We start from the raw sequence: 18099 nt of genomic DNA, 5'->3' as shown, positions 1-18099 counted from the left end.
CGGAAACCGGAAGTGAGGGGGAGAGGAGCGGGGGAGGCGGGAAAAGGCGTCCGAGGGGGTGAAACGGTGTAAAAAAGTGCTTGGGGAGGGCGGGGGAGGGGATTTGTTGGAACCCGGAAGTGGGAGGCGGAAACCCGGAAGTGGGAGGCCGAAACCGGAAGTGAGGGGGAGAGGAGCGGGGGAGGCGGAAAAGGCGTCCGAGGGGGTGAAACGGTGTCAAAAAGTGTTTGGGGAGGGCGGGGGAGGGGATTTGTTGGAACCCGGAAGTGGGAGGCGGAAACCCGGAAGTGGGAGGCCGAAACCGGAAGTGAGGGGGAGAGGAGCGGGGGAGGCGGGAAAAGGCGTCCGAGGGGGTGAAACGGTGTAAAAAAGTGTTTGGGGAGGGCGGGGGAGGGGATTTGTTGGAACCCGGAAGTGGGAGGCGGAAACCCGGAAGTGGGAGGCCGAAACCGGAAGTGAGGGGGAGAGGAGCGGGGGAGGCGGGAAAAGGCGCGCGAGGGGGTGAAACGGTTTCAAAAAGTGTGTGGGGAGGGCGGGGGAGGGGATTTGTTGGAACCCGGAAGTGGGAGGCGGAAACCCGGAAGTGGGAGGCCGAAACCGGAAGTGAGGGGGAGAGGAGCGGGGGAGGCGGGAAAAGGCGTCCGAGGGGGGTGAAACGGTTTCAAAAAGTGTTTGGGGAGGGCGGGGGAGGGGATTTGTTGGAACCCGGAAGTGGGAGGCGGAAACCCGGAAGTGGGAGGCGGAAACCGGAAGTGAGGGGGAGAGGAGCGGGGGAGGCGGGAAAAGGCGTGCGAGGGGGTGAAACGGTGTAAAAAAGTGTTTGGGGAGGGCGGGGGAGGGGATTTGTTGGAACCCGGAAGTGGGAGGCGGAAACCCGGAAGTGGGAGGCCGAAACCGGAAGTGAGGGGGAGAGGAGCGGGGGAGGCGGGAAAAGGCGTCCGAGGGGGTGAAACGGTGTCAAAAAGTGCTTGGGGAGGGCGGGGGAGGGGATTTGTTGGAACTCGGAAGTGGGAGGCGGAAACCCGGAAGTGGGAGGCCGAAACCGGAAGTGAGGGGGAGAGGAGCGGGGGAGGCGGGAAAAGGCGTCCGAGGGGGGTGAAACGGTTTCAAAAAGTGTTTGGGGAGGGCGGGGGAGGGGATTGGGTGGAACCCGGAAGTGGGAGGCGGAAACCCGGAAGTGGGAGGCCGAAACCGGAAGTGAGGGGGAGAGGAGCGGGGGAGGCGGGAAAAGGCGTCCGAGGGGGTGAAAGGGTGTAAAAAAGTGTTTGGGGAGGGCGGGGGAGGGGATTGGGTGGAACCCGGAAGTGGGAGGCGGAAACCCGGAAGTGGGAGGCCGAAACCGGAAGTGAGGGGGAGAGGAGCGGGGGAGGCGGGAAAAGGCGTCCGAGGGGATGAAACGGTGTAAAAAAGTGCTTGGGGAGGGCGGGGGAGGGGATTGGGTGGAACCCGGAAGTGGGAGGCGGAAACCCGGAAGTGGGAGGCGGAAACCGGAAGTGAGGGGGAGAGGAGCGGGGGAGGCGGGAAAAGGCGCCCGAGGGGGTGAAACGGTTTCAAAAAGTGTGTGGGGAGGGCGGGGGAGGGGATTGGGTGGAACCCGGAAGTGGGAGGCGGAAACCCGGAAGTGGGAGGCCGAAACCGGAAGTGAGGGGGAGAGGAGCGGGGGAGGCGGGAAAAGGCGTCCGAGGGGGGGAAACGGTGTAAAAAAGTGTTTGGGGAGGGCGGGGGAGGGGATTTGTTGGAACCCGGAAGTGGGAGGCGGAAACCCGGAAGTGGGAGGCGGAAACCGGAAGTGAGGGGGAGAGGAGCGGGGGAGGCGGGAAAAGGCGTGCGAGGGGGTGAAACGGTGTAAAAAAGTGTTTGGGGAGGGCGGGGGAGGGGATTTGTTGGAACCCGGAAGTGGGAGGCGGAAACCCGGAAGTGGGAGGCGGAAACCGGAAGTGAGGGGGAGAGGAGCGGGGGAGGCGGGAAAAGGCGTCCGAGGGGGTGAAACGGTGTAAAAAAGTGTTTGGGGAGGGCGGGGGAGGGGATTGGGTGGAACCCGGAAGTGGGAGGCGGAAACCCGGAAGTGGGAGGCGGAAACCGGAAGTGAGGGGGAGAGGAGCGGGGGAGGCGGGAAAAGGCGTCCGAGGGGGTGAAACGGTTTCAAAAAATGTGTGGGGAGGGCGGGGGAGGGGATTGGGTGGAACCCGGAAGTGGGAGGCGGAAACCCGGAAGTGGGAGGCGGAAACCGGAAGTGAGGGGGAGAGGAGCGGGGGAGGCGGGAAAAGGCGTCCGAGGGGGTGAAACGGTGTAAAAAAGTGTTTGGGGAGGGCGGGGGAGGGGATTGGGTGGAACCCGGAAGTGGGAGGCGGAAACCCGGAAGTGGGAGTCGGAAACCGGAAGTGAGGGGGAGAGGAGCGGGGGAGGCGGGAAAAGGCGTCCGAGGGGGTGAAACGGTTTCAAAAAGTGTGTGGGGAGGGCGGGGGAGGGGATTGGGTGGAACCCGGAAGTGGGAGGCGGAAACCCGGAAGTGGGAGGCCGAAACCGGAAGTGAGGGGGAGAGGAGCAGGGGAGGCGGGAAAAGGCGTCCGAGGGGGTGAAACGGTGTCAAAAAGTGTTTGGGGAGGGCGGGGGAGGGGATTTGTTGGAACCCGGAAGTGGGAGGCGGAAACCCGGAAGTGGGATGCCGAAACCGGAAGTGAGGGGGAGAGGAGCGGGGGAGGCGGGAAAAGGCGTCCGAGGGGGTGAAACGGTGTAAAAAAGTGTTTGGGGAGGGCGGGGGAGGGGATTGGTTGGAACCCGGAAGTGGGAGGCGGAAACCCGGAAGTGGGAGGCGGAAACCGGAAGTGAGGGGGAGAGGAGCGGGGGAGGCGGGAAAAGGCGTCCGAGGGGGGGAAACGGTGTCAAAAAGTGTTTGGGGAGGGCGGGGGAGGGGATTGGGTGGAACCCGGAAGTGGGAGGCGGAAACCCGGAAGTGGGAGGCGGAAACCGGAAGTGAGGGGGAGAGGAGCGGGGGAGGCGGGAAAAGGCGTCCGAGGGGGTGAAACGGTGTCAAAAAGTGTTTCGGGAGGGCGGGGGAGGGGATTGGGTGGAACCCGGAAGTGGGAGGCGGAAACCCGGAAGTGGGAGGCGGAAACCGGAAGTGAGGGGGAGAGGAGCGGGGGAGGCGGGAAAAGGCGTCCGAGGGGGTGAAACGGTGTCAAAAAGTGTTTCGGGAGGGCGGGGGAGGGGATTGGGTGGAACCCGGAAGTGGGAGGCGGAAACCCGGAAGTGGGAGTCGGAAACCGGAAGTGAGGGGGAGAGGAGCGGGGGAGGCGGGAAAAGGCGTCCGAGGGGGTGAAACGGTTTCAAAAAGTGTGTGGGGAGGGCGGGGGAGGGGATTGGGTGGAACCCGGAAGTGGGAGGCGGAAACCCGGAAGTGGGAGGCCGAAACCGGAAGTGAGGGGGAGAGGAGCAGGGGAGGCGGGAAAAGGCGTCCGAGGGGGTGAAACGGTGTCAAAAAGTGTTTGGGGAGGGCGGGGGAGGGGATTTGTTGGAACCCGGAAGTGGGAGGCGGAAACCCGGAAGTGGGATGCCGAAACCGGAAGTGAGGGGGAGAGGAGCGGGGGAGGCGGGAAAAGGCGTCCGAGGGGGTGAAACGGTGTCAAAAAGTGTTTCGGGAGGGCGGGGGAGGGGATTGGGTGGAACCCGGAAGTGGGAGGCGGAAACCCGGAAGTGGGAGTCGGAAACCGGAAGTGAGGGGGAGAGGAGCGGGGGAGGCGGGAAAAGGCGTCCGAGGGGGTGAAACGGTGTCAAAAAGTGTTTGGGGAGGGCGGGGGAGGGGATTGGGTGGAACCCGGAAGTGGGAGGCGGAAACCCGGAAGTGGGAGGCGGAAACCGGAAGTGAGGGGGAGAGGAGCGGGGGAGGCGGGAAAAGGCGTCCGAGGGGGTGAAACGGTTTCAAAAAGTGTGTGGGGAGGGCGGGGGAGGGGATTGGGTGGAACCCGGAAGTGGGAGGCGGAAACCCGGAAGTGGGAGGCCGAAACCGGAAGTGAGGGGGAGAGGAGCGGGGGAGGCGGGAAAAGGCGTCCGAGGGGGTGAAACGGTGTCAAAAAGTGTTTGGGGAGGGCGGGGGAGGGGATTTGTTGGAACCCGGAAGTGGGAGGCGGAAACCCGGAAGTGGGAGGCGGAAACCGGAAGTGAGGGGGAGAGGAGCGGGGGAGGCGGGAAAAGGCGCGCGAGGGGGTGAAAGGGTGTAAAAAAGTGTTTGGGGAGGGCGGGGAGGGGATTTGTTGGAACCCGGAAGTGGGAGGCGGAAACCCGGAAGTGGGAGGCGGAAACCGGAAGTGAGGGGGAGAGGAGCGGGGGAGGCGGGAAAAGGCGTCCGAGGGGGTGAAACGGTGTAAAAAAGTGTTTGGGGAGGGCGGGGGAGGGGATTTGTTGGAACCCGGAAGTGGGAGTCGTAAACCCGGAAGTGGGAGGCGGAAACCGGAAGTGAGGGGGAGAGGAGCGGGGGAGGCGGGAAAAGGCGTCCGAGGGGGTGAAAGGGTGTAAAAAAGTGTTTGGGGAGGGCGGGGGAGGGGATTTGTTGGAACCCGGAAGTGGGAGGCGGAAACCCGGAAGTGGCAGGCGGAAACCGGAAGTGAGGGGGAGAGGAGCGGGGGAGGCGGGAAAAGGCGTGCGAGGGGGAGAAACGGTGTAAAAAAGTGTTTGGGGAGGGCGGGGAGGGGATTTGTTGGAACCCGGAAGTGGGAGTCGGAAACCCGGAAGTGGGAGTCGGAAACCCGGAAGTGGGAGGCGGAAACCGGAAGTGAGGGGGAGAGGAGCGGGGGAGGCGGGAAAAGGCGCGCGAGGGGGTGAAACGGCGTAAAAAAGTGTTTGGGGAGGGCGGGGAGGGGATTTGTTGGAACCCGGAAGTGGGAGTCGTAAACCCGGAAGTGGGAGGCGGAAACCGGAAGTGAGGGGGAGAGGAGCGGGGGAGGCGGGAAAAGGCGTCCGAGGGGGTGAAACGGTGTAAAAAAGTGTTTGGGGAGGGCGGGGAGGGGATTTGTTGGAACCCGGAAGTGGGAGGCGGAAACCCGGAAGTGGGAGGCGGAAACCGGAAGTGAGGGGGAGAGGAGCGGGGGAGGCGGGAAAAGGCGTGCGAGGGGGTGAAAGGGTGTAAAAAAGTGTTTGGGGAGGGCAGTGAGGGGATTTGTTGGAACCCGGAAGTGGGAGTCGGAAACCCGGAAGTGGGAGGCGGAAACCGGAAGTGAGGGGGAGAGGAGCGGGGGAGGCGGGAAAAGGCGTCCGAGGGGGTGAAAGGGTGTAAAAAAGTGTTTGGGGAGGGCGGGGAGGGGATTTGTTGGAACCCGGAAGTGGGAGGCGGAAACCCGGAAGTGGGAGGCCGAAACCGGAAGTGAGGGGGAGAGGAGCGGGGGAGGCGGGAAAAGGCGCCCGAGGGGGTGAAAGGGTGTAAAAAAGTGTTTGGGGAGGGCGGGGAGGGGATTTGTTGGAACCCGGAAGTGGGAGTCGGAAACCCGGAAGTGGCAGGCGGAAACCGGAAGTGAGGGGGAGAGGAGCGGGGGAGGCGGGAAAAGGCGCCCGAGGGGGTGAAACGGTGTAAAAAAGTGTTTGGGGAGGGCGGGGAGGGGATTTGTTGGAACCCGGAAGTGGGAGGCGGAAACCCGGAAGTGGGAGGCGGAAACCGGAAGTGAGGGGGAGAGGAGCGGGGGAGGCGGGAAAAGGCGTCCGAGGGGGTGAAACGGTGTCAAAAAGTGTTTGGGGAGGGCAGTGAGGGGATTGGGTGGAACCCGGAAGTGGGAGGCGGAAACCCGGAAGTGGGAGGCGGAAACCGGAAGTGAGGGGGAGAGGAGCGGGGGAGGCGGGAAAAGGCGCGCGAGGGGGTGAAAGGGTGTAAAAAAGTGTTTGGGGAGGGCGGGGAGGGGATTTGTTGGAACCCGGAAGTGGGAGGCGGAAACCCGGAAGTGGGAGGCGGAAACCGGAAGTGAGGGGGAGAGGAGCGGGGGAGGCGGGAAAAGGCGCGCGAGGGGGTGAAAGGGTGTAAAAAAGTGTTTGGGGAGGGCGGGGAGGGGATTTGTTGGAACCCGGAAGTGGGAGGCGGAAACCCGGAAGTGGGAGGCGGAAACCGGAAGTGAGGGGGAGAGGAGCGGGGGAGGCGGGAAAAGGCGTGCGAGGGGGTGAAAGGGTGTAAAAAAGTGTTTGGGGAGTGCAGTGAGGGGATTTGTTGGAACCCGGAAGTGGGAGGCGGAAACCCGGAAGTGGGAGGCCGAAACCGGAAGTGAGGGGGAGAGGAGCGGGGGAGGCGGGAAAAGGCGTCCGAGGGGGGGAAACGGTGTCAAAAAGTGTTTGGGGAGGGCAGTGAGGGGATTGGGTGGAACCCGGAAGTGGGAGGCGGAAACCCGGAAGTGGGAGGCGGAAACCGGAAGTGAGGGGGAGAGGAGCGGGGGAGGCGGGAAAAGGCGTCCGAGGGGGTGAAACGGTGTAAAAAAGTGTTTGGGGAGGGCGGGGGAGGGGATTTGTTGGAACCCGGAAGTGGGAGGCGGAAACCCGGAAGTGGGAGGCGGAAACCGGAAGTGAGGGGGAGAGGAGCGGGGGAGGCGGGAAAAGGCGCGCGAGGGGGTGAAAGGGTGTAAAAAAGTGTGTGGGGAGGGCGGGGAGGGGATTTGTTGGAACCCGGAAGTGGGAGGCGGAAACCCGGAAGTGGGAGGCGGAAACCGGAAGTGAGGGGGAGAGGAGCGGGGGAGGCGGGAAAAGGCGTCCGAGGGGGTGAAACGGTGTCAAAAAGTGTTTGGGGAGGGCGGGGGAGGGGATTTGTTGGAACCCGGAAGTGGGAGGCGGAAACCCGGAAGTGGGAGGCGGAAACCGGAAGTGAGGGGGAGAGGAGCGGGGGAGGCGGGAAAAGGCGCCCGAGGGGGTGAAACGGTGTCAAAAAGTGTTTGGGGAGGGCGGGGGAGGGGATTTGTTGGAACCCGGAAGTGGGAGGCGGAAACCCGGAAGTGGGAGGCGGAAACCGGAAGTGAGGGGGAGAGGAGCGGGGGAGGCGGGAAAAGGCGCCCGAGGGGGTGAAAGGGTGTAAAAAAGTGTTTGGGGAGGGCGGGGGAGGGGATTTGTTGGAACCCGGAAGTGGGAGGCGGAAACCCGGAAGTGGGAGGCGGAAACCGGAAGTGAGGGGGAGAGGAGCGGGGGAGGCGGGAAAAGGCGTCCGAGGGGGGGAAACGGTGTAAAAAAGTGTTTGGGGAGGGCGGGGGAGGGGATTTGTTGGAACCCGGAAGTGGGAGGCGGAAACCCGGAAGTGGGAGGCGGAAACCGGAAGTGAGGGGGAGAGGAGCGGGGGAGGCGGGAAAAGGCGCCCGAGGGGGTGAAACGGTGTCAAAAAGTGTTTCGGGAGGGCGGGGGAGGGGATTTGTTGGAACCCGGAAGTGGGAGGCGGAAACCCGGAAGTGGGAGGCGGAAACCGGAAGTGAGGGGGAGAGGAGCGGGGGAGGCGGAAAAGGCGTCCGAGGGGGGGAAACGGTGTAAAAAAGTGTTTGGGGAGGGCGGGGGAGGGGATTTGTTGGAACCCGGAAGTGGGAGGCGGAAACCCGGAAGTGGGAGGCGGAAACCGGAAGTGAGGGGGAGAGGAGCGGGGGAGGCGGGAAAAGGCGTGCGAGGGGGTGAAACGGTGTAAAAAAGTGTTTGGGGAGGGCGGGGAGGGGATTTGTTGGAACCCGGAAGTGGGAGGCGGAAACCCGGAAGTGGGAGGCGGAAACCGGAAGTGAGGGGGAGAGGAGCGGGGGAGGCGGGAAAAGGCGTCCGAGGGGGTGAAACGGTGTCAAAAAGTGTGTGGGGAGGGCGGGGGAGGGGATTTGTTGGAACTCGGAAGTGGGAGGCGGAAACCCGGAAGTGGGAGGCGGAAACCGGAAGTGAGGGGGAGAGGAGCGGGGGAGGCGGGAAAAGGCGTCCGAGGGGGGTGAAACGGTTTCAAAAAGTGTTTGGGGAGGGCGGGGGAGGGGATTGGGTGGAACCCGGAAGTGGGAGGCGGAAACCCGGAAGTGGGAGGCGGAAACCGGAAGTGAGGGGGAGAGGAGCGGGGGAGGCGGGAAAAGGCGTCCGAGGGGGTGAAACGGTGTAAAAAAGTGTTTGGGGAGGGCGGGGGAGGGGATTTGTTGGAACCCGGAAGTGGGAGGCGGAAACCCGGAAGTGGGAGGCCGAAACCGGAAGTGAGGGGGAGAGGAGCGGGGGAGGCGGGAAAAGGCGCCCGAGGGGGGTGAAACGGTGTAAAAAAGTGCTTGGGGAGGGCGGGGGAGGGGATTTGTTGGAACCCGGAAGTGGGAGGCGGAAACCCGGAAGTGGGAGGCGGAAACCGGAAGTGAGGGGGAGAGGAGCGGGGGAGGCGGGAAAAGGCGTCCGAGGGGGTGAAACGGTGTAAAAAAGTGTTTGGGGAGGGCGGGGGAGGGGATTGGGTGGAACCCGGAAGTGGGAGGCGGAAACCCGGAAGTGGGAGGCGGAAACCGGAAGTGAGGGGGAGAGGAGCGGGGGAGGCGGGAAAAGGCGCCCGAGGGGGTGAAACGGTTTCAAAAAGTGTGTGGGGAGGGCGGGGGAGGGGATTGGGTGGAACCCGGAAGTGGGAGGCGGAAACCCGGAAGTGGGAGGCCGAAACCGGAAGTGAGGGGGAGAGGAGCGGGGGAGGCGGGAAAAGGCGTCCGAGGGGGGGAAACGGTGTAAAAAAGTGTTTGGGGAGGGCGGGGGAGGGGATTGGGTGGAACCCGGAAGTGGGAGGCGGAAACCCGGAAGTGGGAGGCGGAAACCGGAAGTGAGGGGGAGAGGAGCGGGGGAGGCGGGAAAAGGCGTCCGAGGGGGTGAAACGGTGTAAAAAAGTGTTTGGGGAGGGCGGGGGAGGGGATTGGGTGGAACCCGGAAGTGGGAGGCGGAAACCCGGAAGTGGGAGGCGGAAACCGGAAGTGAGGGGGAGAGGAGCGGGGGAGGCGGGAAAAGGCGTCCGAGGGGGGGAAACGGTGTAAAAAAGTGTTTGGGGAGGGCGGGGGAGGGGATTTGTTGGAACCCGGAAGTGGGAGGCGGAAACCCGGAAGTGGGAGGCGGAAACCGGAAGTGAGGGGGAGAGGAGCGGGGGAGGCGGGAAAAGGCGCCCGAGGGGGTGAAACGGTGTCAAAAAGTGTTTCGGGAGGGCGGGGGAGGGGATTTGTTGGAACCCGGAAGTGGGAGGCGGAAACCCGGAAGTGGGAGGCGGAAACCGGAAGTGAGGGGGAGAGGAGCGGGGGAGGCGGGAAAAGGCGCCCGAGGGGGTGAAACGGTGTAAAAAAGTGTGTGGGGAGGGCGGGGGAGGGGATTGGGTGGAACCCGGAAGTGGGAGGCGGAAACCCGGAAGTGGGAGGCCGAAACCGGAAGTGAGGGGGAGAGGAGCGGGGGAGGCGGAAAAGGCGTCCGAGGGGGGGAAACGGTGTAAAAAAGTGTTTGGGGAGGGCGGGGGAGGGGATTTGTTGGAACCCGGAAGTGGGAGGCGGAAACCCGGAAGTGGGAGGCGGAAACCGGAAGTGAGGGGGAGAGGAGCGGGGGAGGCGGGAAAAGGCGTGCGAGGGGGTGAAACGGTGTAAAAAAGTGTTTGGGGAGGGCGGGGAGGGGATTTGTTGGAACCCGGAAGTGGGAGGCGGAAACCCGGAAGTGGGAGGCGGAAACCGGAAGTGAGGGGGAGAGGAGCGGGGGAGGCGGGAAAAGGCGTCCGAGGGGGTGAAACGGTGTCAAAAAGTGCTTGGGGAGGGCGGGGGAGGGGATTTGTTGGAACTCGGAAGTGGGAGGCGGAAACCCGGAAGTGGGAGGCGGAAACCGGAAGTGAGGGGGAGAGGAGCGGGGGAGGCGGGAAAAGGCGTCCGAGGGGGGTGAAACGGTTTCAAAAAGTGTTTGGGGAGGGCGGGGGAGGGGATTGGGTGGAACCCGGAAGTGGGAGGCGGAAACCCGGAAGTGGGAGGCCGAAACCGGAAGTGAGGGGGAGAGGAGCGGGGGAGGCGGGAAAAGGCGTCCGAGGGGGTGAAACGGTGTCAAAAAGTGTTTGGGGAGGGCGGGGGAGGGGATTGGGTGGAACCCGGAAGTGGGAGGCGGAAACCCGGAAGTGGGAGGCCGAAACCGGAAGTGAGGGGGAGAGGAGCGGGGGAGGCGGGAAAAGGCGTCCGAGGGGGTGAAACGGTGTAAAAAAGTGTTTGGGGAGGGCGGGGGAGGGGATTTGTTGGAACCCGGAAGTGGGAGGCGGAAACCCGGAAGTGGGAGGCGGAAACCGGAAGTGAGGGGGAGAGGAGCGGGGGAGGCGGGAAAAGGCGCCCGAGGGGGGTGAAACGGTGTAAAAAAGTGCTTGGGGAGGGCGGGGGAGGGGATTTGTTGGAACCCGGAAGTGGGAGGCGGAAACCCGGAAGTGGGAGGCGGAAACCGGAAGTGAGGGGGAGAGGAGCGGGGGAGGCGGGAAAAGGCGTCCGAGGGGGTGAAACGGTGTAAAAAAGTGCTTGGGGAGGGCGGGGGAGGGGATTGGGTGGAACCCGGAAGTGGGAGGCGGAAACCCGGAAGTGGGAGGCGGAAACCGGAAGTGAGGGGGAGAGGAGCGGGGGAGGCGGGAAAAGGCGCCCGAGGGGGTGAAACGGTTTCAAAAAGTGTGTGGGGAGGGCGGGGGAGGGGATTTGTTGGAACCCGGAAGTGGGAGGCGGAAACCCGGAAGTGGGAGGCGGAAACCGGAAGTGAGGGGGAGAGGAGCGGGGGAGGCGGGAAAAGGCGCCCGAGGGGGGGAAACGGTGTAAAAAAGTGCTTGGGGAGGGCGGGGGAGGGGATTGGGTGGAACCCGGAAGTGGGAGGCGGAAACCCGGAAGTGGGAGGCCGAAACCGGAAGTGAGGGGGAGAGGAGCGGGGGAGGCGGGAAAAGGCGTCCGAGGGGGTGAAACGGTGTAAAAAAGTGTTTGGGGAGGGCGGGGGAGGGGATTTGTTGGAACCCGGAAGTGGGAGGCGGAAACCCGGAAGTGGGAGGCGGAAACCGGAAGTGAGGGGGAGAGGAGCGGGGGAGGCGGGAAAAGGCGTCCGAGGGGGGGAAACGGTGTCAAAAAGTGTTTGGGGAGGGCGGGGGAGGGGATTTGTTGGAACCCGGAAGTGGGAGGCGGAAACCCGGAAGTGGGAGGCGGAAACCGGAAGTGAGGGGGAGAGGAGCGGGGGAGGCGGGAAAAGGCGTCCGAGGGGGTGAAACGGTGTCAAAAAGTGCTTGGGGAGGGCGGGGGAGGGGATTGGGTGGAACCCGGAAGTGGGAGGAGGAAACCCGGAAGTGGGAGGCCGAAACCGGAAGTGAGGGGGAGAGGAGCGGGGGAGGCGGGAAAAGGCGCCCGAGGGGGTGAAACGGTTTCAAAAAGTGTGTGGGGAGGGCGGGGGAGGGGATTGGGTGGAACCCGGAAGTGGGAGGCGGAAACCCGGAAGTGGGAGGCGGAAACCGGAAGTGAGGGGGAGAGGAGCGGGGGAGGCGGGAAAAGGCGTCCGAGGGGGGGAAACGGTGTCAAAAAGTGTTTGGGGAGGGCGGGGGAGGGGATTTGTTGGAACCCGGAAGTGGGAGGCGGAAACCCGGAAGTGGGAGGCGGAAACCGGAAGTGAGGGGGAGAGGAGCGGGGGAGGCGGGAAAAGGCGCCCGAGGGGGGGAAACGGTGTAAAAAAGTGTTTGGGGAGGGCGGGGGAGGGGATTTGTTGGAACCCGGAAGTGGGAGGCGGAAACCCGGAAGTGGGAGGCGGAAACCGGAAGTGAGGGGGAGAGGAGCGGGGGAGGCGGGAAAAGGCGTCCGAGGGGGTGAAACGGTGTCAAAAAGTGTTTGGGGAGGGCGGGGGAGGGGATTTGTTGGAACCCGGAAGTGGGAGGCGGAAACCCGGAAGTGGGAGGCCGAAACCGGAAGTGAGGGGGAGAGGAGCGGGGGAGGCGGGAAAAGGCGTCCGAGGGGGGTGAAACGGTTTCAAAAAGTGTTTGGGGAGGGCGGGGGAGGGGATTTGTTGGAACCCGGAAGTGGGAGGCGGAAACCCGGAAGTGGGAGGCGGAAACCGGAAGTGAGGGGGAGAGGAGCGGGGGAGGCGGGAAAAGGCGCCCGAGGGGGTGAAACGGTGTCAAAAAGTGTTTGGGGAGGGCGGGGGAGGGGATTTGTTGGAACCCGGAAGTGGGAGGCGGAAACCCGGAAGTGGGAGGCCGAAACCGGAAGTGAGGGGGAGAGGAGCGGGGGAGGCGGGAAAAGGCGCCCGAGGGGGGTGAAACGGTGTAAAAAAGTGCTTGGGGAGGGCGGGGGAGGGGATTTGTTGGAACCCGGAAGTGGGAGGCGGAAACCCGGAAGTGGGAGGCCGAAACCGGAAGTGAGGGGGAGAGGAGCGGGGGAGGCGGGAAAAGGCGCCCGAGGGGGGTGAAACGGTGTAAAAAAGTGTTTGGGGAGGGCGGGGGAGGAGATTTGTTGGAACCCGGAAGTGGGAGGCGGAAACCCGGAAGTGGGAGGCGGAAACCGGAAGTGAGGGGGAGAGGAGCGGGGGAGGCGGGAAAAGGCGCCCGAGGGGGTGAAACGGTGTCAAAAAGTGTTTGGGGAGGGCGGGGGAGGGGATTGGGTGGAACCCGGAAGTGGGAGGCGTAAACCCGGAAGTGGGAGGCCGAAACCGGAAGTGAGGGGGAGAGGAGCGGGGGAGGCGGGAAAAGGCGTCCGAGGGGGTGAAACGGTGTCAAAAAGTGTTTGGGGAGGGCGGGGGAGGGGATTGGGTGGAACCCGGAAGTGGGAGGCGGAAACCCGGAAGTGGGAGGCCGAAACCGGAAGTGAGGGGGAGAGGAGCGGGGGAGGCGGGAAAAGGCGCCCGAGGGGGTGAAACGGTGTCAAAAAGTGTTTGGGGAGGGCGGGGGAGGGGATTGGGTGGAACCCGGAAGTGGGAGGCGGAAACCCGGAAGTGGGAGGCGGAAACCGGAAGTGAGGGGGAGAGGAGCGGGGGAGGCGGGAAAAGGCGTCCGAGGGGGTGAAACGGTGTAAAAAAGTGTTTGGGAAGGGCGGGGGAGGGGATTGGGTGGAACCCGGAAGTGGGAGGCGGAAACCCGGAAGTGGGAGGCGGAAACCAGAAGTGAGGGGGAGAGGAGCGGGGGAGGCGGGAAAAGGCGTCCGAGGGGGTGAAACGGTGTCAAAAAGTGTTTGGGGAGGGCGGGGGAGGGGATTGGGTGGAACCCGGAAGTGGGAGGCGGAAACCCGGAAGTGGGAGGCGGAAACCGGAAGTGAGGGGGAGAGGAGCGGGGGAGGCGGGAAAAGGCGTCCGAGGGGGTGAAACGGTGTCAAAAAGTGTTTGGGGAGGGCGGGGGAGGGGATTTGTTGGAACCCGGAAGTGGAAGGCGGAAACCCGGAAGTGGGAGGCCGAAACCGGAAGTGAGGGGGAGAGGAGCGGGGGAGGCGGGAAAAGGCGTCCGAGGGGGGGAAACGGTGTCAAAAAGTGTTTGGGGAGGGCGGGGGAGGGGATTGGGTGGAACCCGGAAGTGGGAGGCGGAAACCCGGAAGTGGGAGGCGGAAACCGGAAGTGAGGGGGAGAGGAGCGGGGGAGGCGGGAAAAGGCGTCCGAGGGGGTGAAACGGTGTCAAAAAGTGTTTGGGGAGGGCGGGGGAGGGGATTGGTTGGAACCCGGAAGTGGGAGGCGGAAACCCGGAAGTGGGAGGCGGAAACCGGAAGTGAGGGGGAGAGGAGCGGGGGAGGCGGGAAAAGGCGTCCGAGGAGGGGAAACGGTGTCAAAAAGTGTTTGGGGAGGGCGGGGGAGGGGATTGGGTGGAACCCGGAAGTGGGAGGCGGAAACCCGGAAGTGGGAGGCCGAAACCGGAAGTGAGGGGGAGAGGAGCGGGGGAGGCGGGAAAAGGCGTCCGAGGGGGTGAAACGGTGTAAAAAAGTGTGTGGGAAGGGCGGGGGAGGGGATTGGGTGGAACCCGGAAGTGGGAGGCGGAAACCCGGAAGTGGGAGGCGGAAACCGGAAGTGAGGGGGAGAGGAGCGGGGGAGGCGGGAAAAGGCGTCCGAGGGGGTGAAACGGTGTCAAAAAGTGTTTGGGGAGGGCGGGGGAGGGGATTTGTTGGAACCCGGAAGTGGGAGGCGGAAACGCGGAAGTGGGAGGCCGAAACCGGAAGTGAGGGGGAGAGGAGCGGGGGAGGCGGGAAAAGGCGTCCGAGGGGGTGAAACGGTGTAAAAAAGTGTTTGGGGAGGGCGGGGGAGGGGATTTGTTGGAACCCGGAAGTGGGAGGCGGAAACCCGGAAGTGGGAGGCCGAAACCGGAAGTGAGGGGGAGAGGAGCGGGGGAGGCGGGAAAAGGCGTCCGAGGGGGGGAAACGGTGTAAAAAAGTGTTTGGGGAGGGCGGGGGAGGGGATTGGTTGGAACCCGGAAGTGGGAGGCGGAAACCCGGAAGTGGGAGGCGGAAACCGGAAGTGAGGGGGAGAGGAGCGGGGGAGGCGGGAAAAGGCGTCCGAGGGGGGTGAAACGGTTTCAAAAAGTGTGTGGGGAGGGCGGGGGAGGGGATTGGGTGGAACCCGGAAGTGGGAGGCGGAAACCCGGAAGTGGGAGGCCGAAACCGGAAGTGAGGGGGAGAGGAGCGGGGGAGGCGGGAAAAGGCGTCCGAGGGGGTGAAACGGTTTCAAAAAGTGTGTGGGGAGGGCGGGGGAGGGGATTGGGTGGAACCCGGAAGTGGGAGGCGGAAACCCGGAAGTGGGAGGCCGAAACCGGAAGTGAGGGGGAGAGGAGCGGGGGAGGCGGGAAAAGGCGTCCGAGGGGGTGAAACGGTGTCAAAAAGTGTTTGGGGAGGGCGGGGGAGGGGATTGGGTGGAACCCGGAAGTGGGAGGCGGAAACCCGGAAGTGGGAGGCGGAAACCGGAAGTGAGGGGGAGAGGAGCGGGGGAGGCGGGAAAAGGCGTCCGAGGGGGGGAAACGGTGTCAAAAAGTGTTTGGGGAGGGCGGGGGAGGGGATTGGGTGGAACCCGGAAGTGGGAGGCGGAAACCCGGAAGTGGGAGGCCGAAACCGGAAGTGAGGGGGAGAGGAGCGGGGGAGGCGGGAAAAGGCGTCCGAGGGGGTGAAACGGTGTAAAAAAGTGTTTGGGGAGGGCGGGGGAGGAGATTGGTTGGAACCCGGAAGTGGGAGGCGGAAACCCGGAAGTGGGAGGCGGAAACCGGAAGTGAGGGGGAGAGGAGCGGGGGAGGCGGGAAAAGGCGTCCGAGGGGGGGAAACGGTGTCAAAAAGTGTGTGGGGAGGGCGGGGGAGGGGATTTGTTGGAACCCGGAAGTGGGAGGCGGAAACCCGGAAGTGGGAGGCGGAAACCGGAAGTGAGGGGGAGAGGAGCGGGGGAGGCGGGAAAAGGCGTCCGAGGGGGGGAAACGGTGTAAAAAAGTGTTTGGGGAGGGCGGGGGAGGGGATTTGTTGGAACCCGGAAGTGGGAGGCGGAAACCCGGAAGTGGGAGGCGGAAACCGGAAGTGAGGGGGAGAGGAGCGGGGGAGGCGGGAAAAGGCGTCCGAGGGGGTGAAACGGTGTCAAAAAGTGCTTGGGGAGGGCGGGGGAGGGGATTGGGTGGAACCCGGAAGTGGGAGGCGGAAACCCGGAAGTGGGAGGCGGAAACCGGAAGTGAGGGGGAGAGGAGCGGGGGAGGCGGGAAAAGGCGTCCGAGGGGGTGAAACGGTTTCAAAAAGTGTGTGGGGAGGGCGGGGGAGGGGATTGGGTGGAACCCGGAAGTGGGAGGCGGAAACCCGGAAGTGGGAGGCCGAAACCGGAAGTGAGGGGGAGAGGAGCAGGGGAGGCGGGAAAAGGCGTCCGAGGGGGGGAAACGGTGTCAAAAAGTGTTTGGGGAGGGCGGGGGAGGGGATTTGTTGGAACCCGGAAGTGGGAGGCGGAAACCCGGAAGTGGGATGCCGAAACCGGAAGTGAGGGGGAGAGGAGCGGGGGAGGCGGGAAAAGGCGTCCGAGGGGGGGAAACGGTGTAAAAAAGTGTTTGGGGAGGGCGGGAGAGGGGATTGGGTGGAACCCGGAAGTGGGAGGCGGAAACCCGGAAGTGGGAGGCGGAAACCGGAAGTGAGGGGGAGAGGAGCGGGGGAGGCGGGAAAAGGCGTCCGAGGGGGGGAAACGGTGTCAAAAAGTGTTTGGGGAGGGCGGGGGAGGGGATTGGGTGGAACCCGGAAGTGGGAGGCGGAAACCCGGAAGTGGGAGGCGGAAACCAGAAGTGAGGGGGAGAGGAGCGGGGGAGGCGGGAAAAGGCGTCCGAGGGGGTGAAACGGTGTCAAAAAGTGTTTGGGGAGGGCGGGGGAGGGGATTGGGTGGAACCCGGAAGTGGGAGGCGGAAACCCGGAAGTGGGAGGCGGAAACCGGAAGTGAGGGGGAGAGGAGCGGGGGAGGCGGGAAAAGGCGTCCGAGGGGGTGAAACGGTGTCAAAAAGTGTTTGGGGAGGGCGGGGGAGGGGATTTGTTGGAACCCGGAAGTGGAAGGCGGAAACCCGGAAGTGGGAGGCCGAAACCGGAAGTGAGGGGGAGAGGAGCGGGGGAGGCGGGAAAAGGCGTCCGAGGGGGGGAAACGGTGTCAAAAAGTGTTTGGGGAGGGCGGGGGAGGGGATTGGGTGGAACCCGGAAGTGGGAGGCGGAAACCCGGAAGTGGGAGGCGGAAACCGGAAGTGAGGGGGAGAGGAGCGGGGGAGGCGGGAAAAGGCGTCCGAGGGGGTGAAACGGTGTCAAAAAGTGTTTGGGGAGGGCGGGGGAGGGGATTGGTTGGAACCCGGAAGTGGGAGGCGGAAACCCGGAAGTGGGAGGCGGAAACCGGAAGTGAGGGGGAGAGGAGCGGGGGAGGCGGGAAAAGGCGTCCGAGGGGGTGAAAGGGTGTCAAAAAGTGTTTGGGGAGGGCGGGGGAGGGGATTGGGTGGAACCCGGAAGTGGGAGGCGGAAACCCGGAAGTGGGAGGCCGAAACCGGAAGTGAGGGGGAGAGGAGCGGGGGAGGCGGGAAAAGGCGTCCGAGGGGGTGAAACGGTGTAAAAAAGTGTGTGGGGAGGGCGGGGGAGGGGATTGGGTGGAACCCGGAAGTGGGAGGCGGAAACCCGGAAGTGGGAGGCGGAAACCGGAAGTGAGGGGGAGAGGAGCGGGGGAGGCGGGAAAAGGCGTCCGAGGGGGTGAAACGGTGTCAAAAAGTGTGTGGGGAGGGCGGGGGAGGGGATTTGTTGGAACCCGGAAGTGGGAGGCGGAAACCCGGAAGTGGGAGGCCGAAACCGGAAGTGAGGGGGAGAGGAGCGGGGGAGGCGGGAAAAGGCGTCCGAGGGGGTGAAACGGTGTAAAAAAGTGTTTGGGGAGGGCGGGGGAGGGGATTTGTTGGAACCCGGAAGTGGGAGGCGGAAACCCGGAAGTGGGAGGCGGAAACCGGAAGTGAGGGGGAGAGGAGCGGGGGAGGCGGGAAAAGGCGTCCGAGGGGGTGAAACGGTGTAAAAAAGTGTTTGGGGAGGGCGGGGGAGGGGATTGGTTGGAACCCGGAAGTGGGAGGCGGAAACCCGGAAGTGGGAGGCGGAAACCGGAAGTGAGGGGGAGAGGAGCGGGGGAGGCGGGAAAAGGCGTCCGAGGGGGGTGAAACGGTTTCAAAAAGTGTGTGGGGAGGGCGGGGGAGGGGATTGGGTGGAACCCGGAAGTGGGAGGCGGAAACCCGGAAGTGGGAGTCGGAAACCGGAAGTGAGGGGGAGAGGAGCGGGGGAGGCGGGAAAAGGCGTCCGAGGGGGTGAAACGGTTTCAAAAAGTGTGTGGGGAGGGCGGGGGAGGGGATTGGGTGGAACCCGGAAGTGGGAGGCGGAAACCCGGAAGTGGGAGGCGGAAACCGGAAGTGAGGGGGAGAGGAGCGGGGGAGGCGGGAAAAGGCGTCCGAGGGGGTGAAACGGTGTCAAAAAGTGTTTGGGGAGGGCGGGGGAGGGGATTGGGTGGAACCCGGAAGTGGGAGGCGGAAACCCGGAAGTGGGAGGCGGAAACCGGAAGTGAGGGGGAGAGGAGCGGGGGAGGCGGGAAAAGGCGTCCGAGGGGGTGAAACGGTGTCAAAAAGTGTTTGGGGAGGGCGGGGGAGGGGATTGGGTGGAACCCGGAAGTGGGAGGCGGAAACCCGGAAGTGGGAGGCCGAAACCGGAAGTGAGGGGGAGAGGAGCG

This window comes from Struthio camelus, chromosome 6 (genome assembly GCF_040807025.1).
Source record: "Struthio camelus isolate bStrCam1 chromosome 6, bStrCam1.hap1, whole genome shotgun sequence".
Taxonomy (NCBI): Eukaryota; Metazoa; Chordata; class Aves; order Struthioniformes; family Struthionidae; genus Struthio; species Struthio camelus.
Note: the sequence above shows the minus strand (reverse complement) of the source record.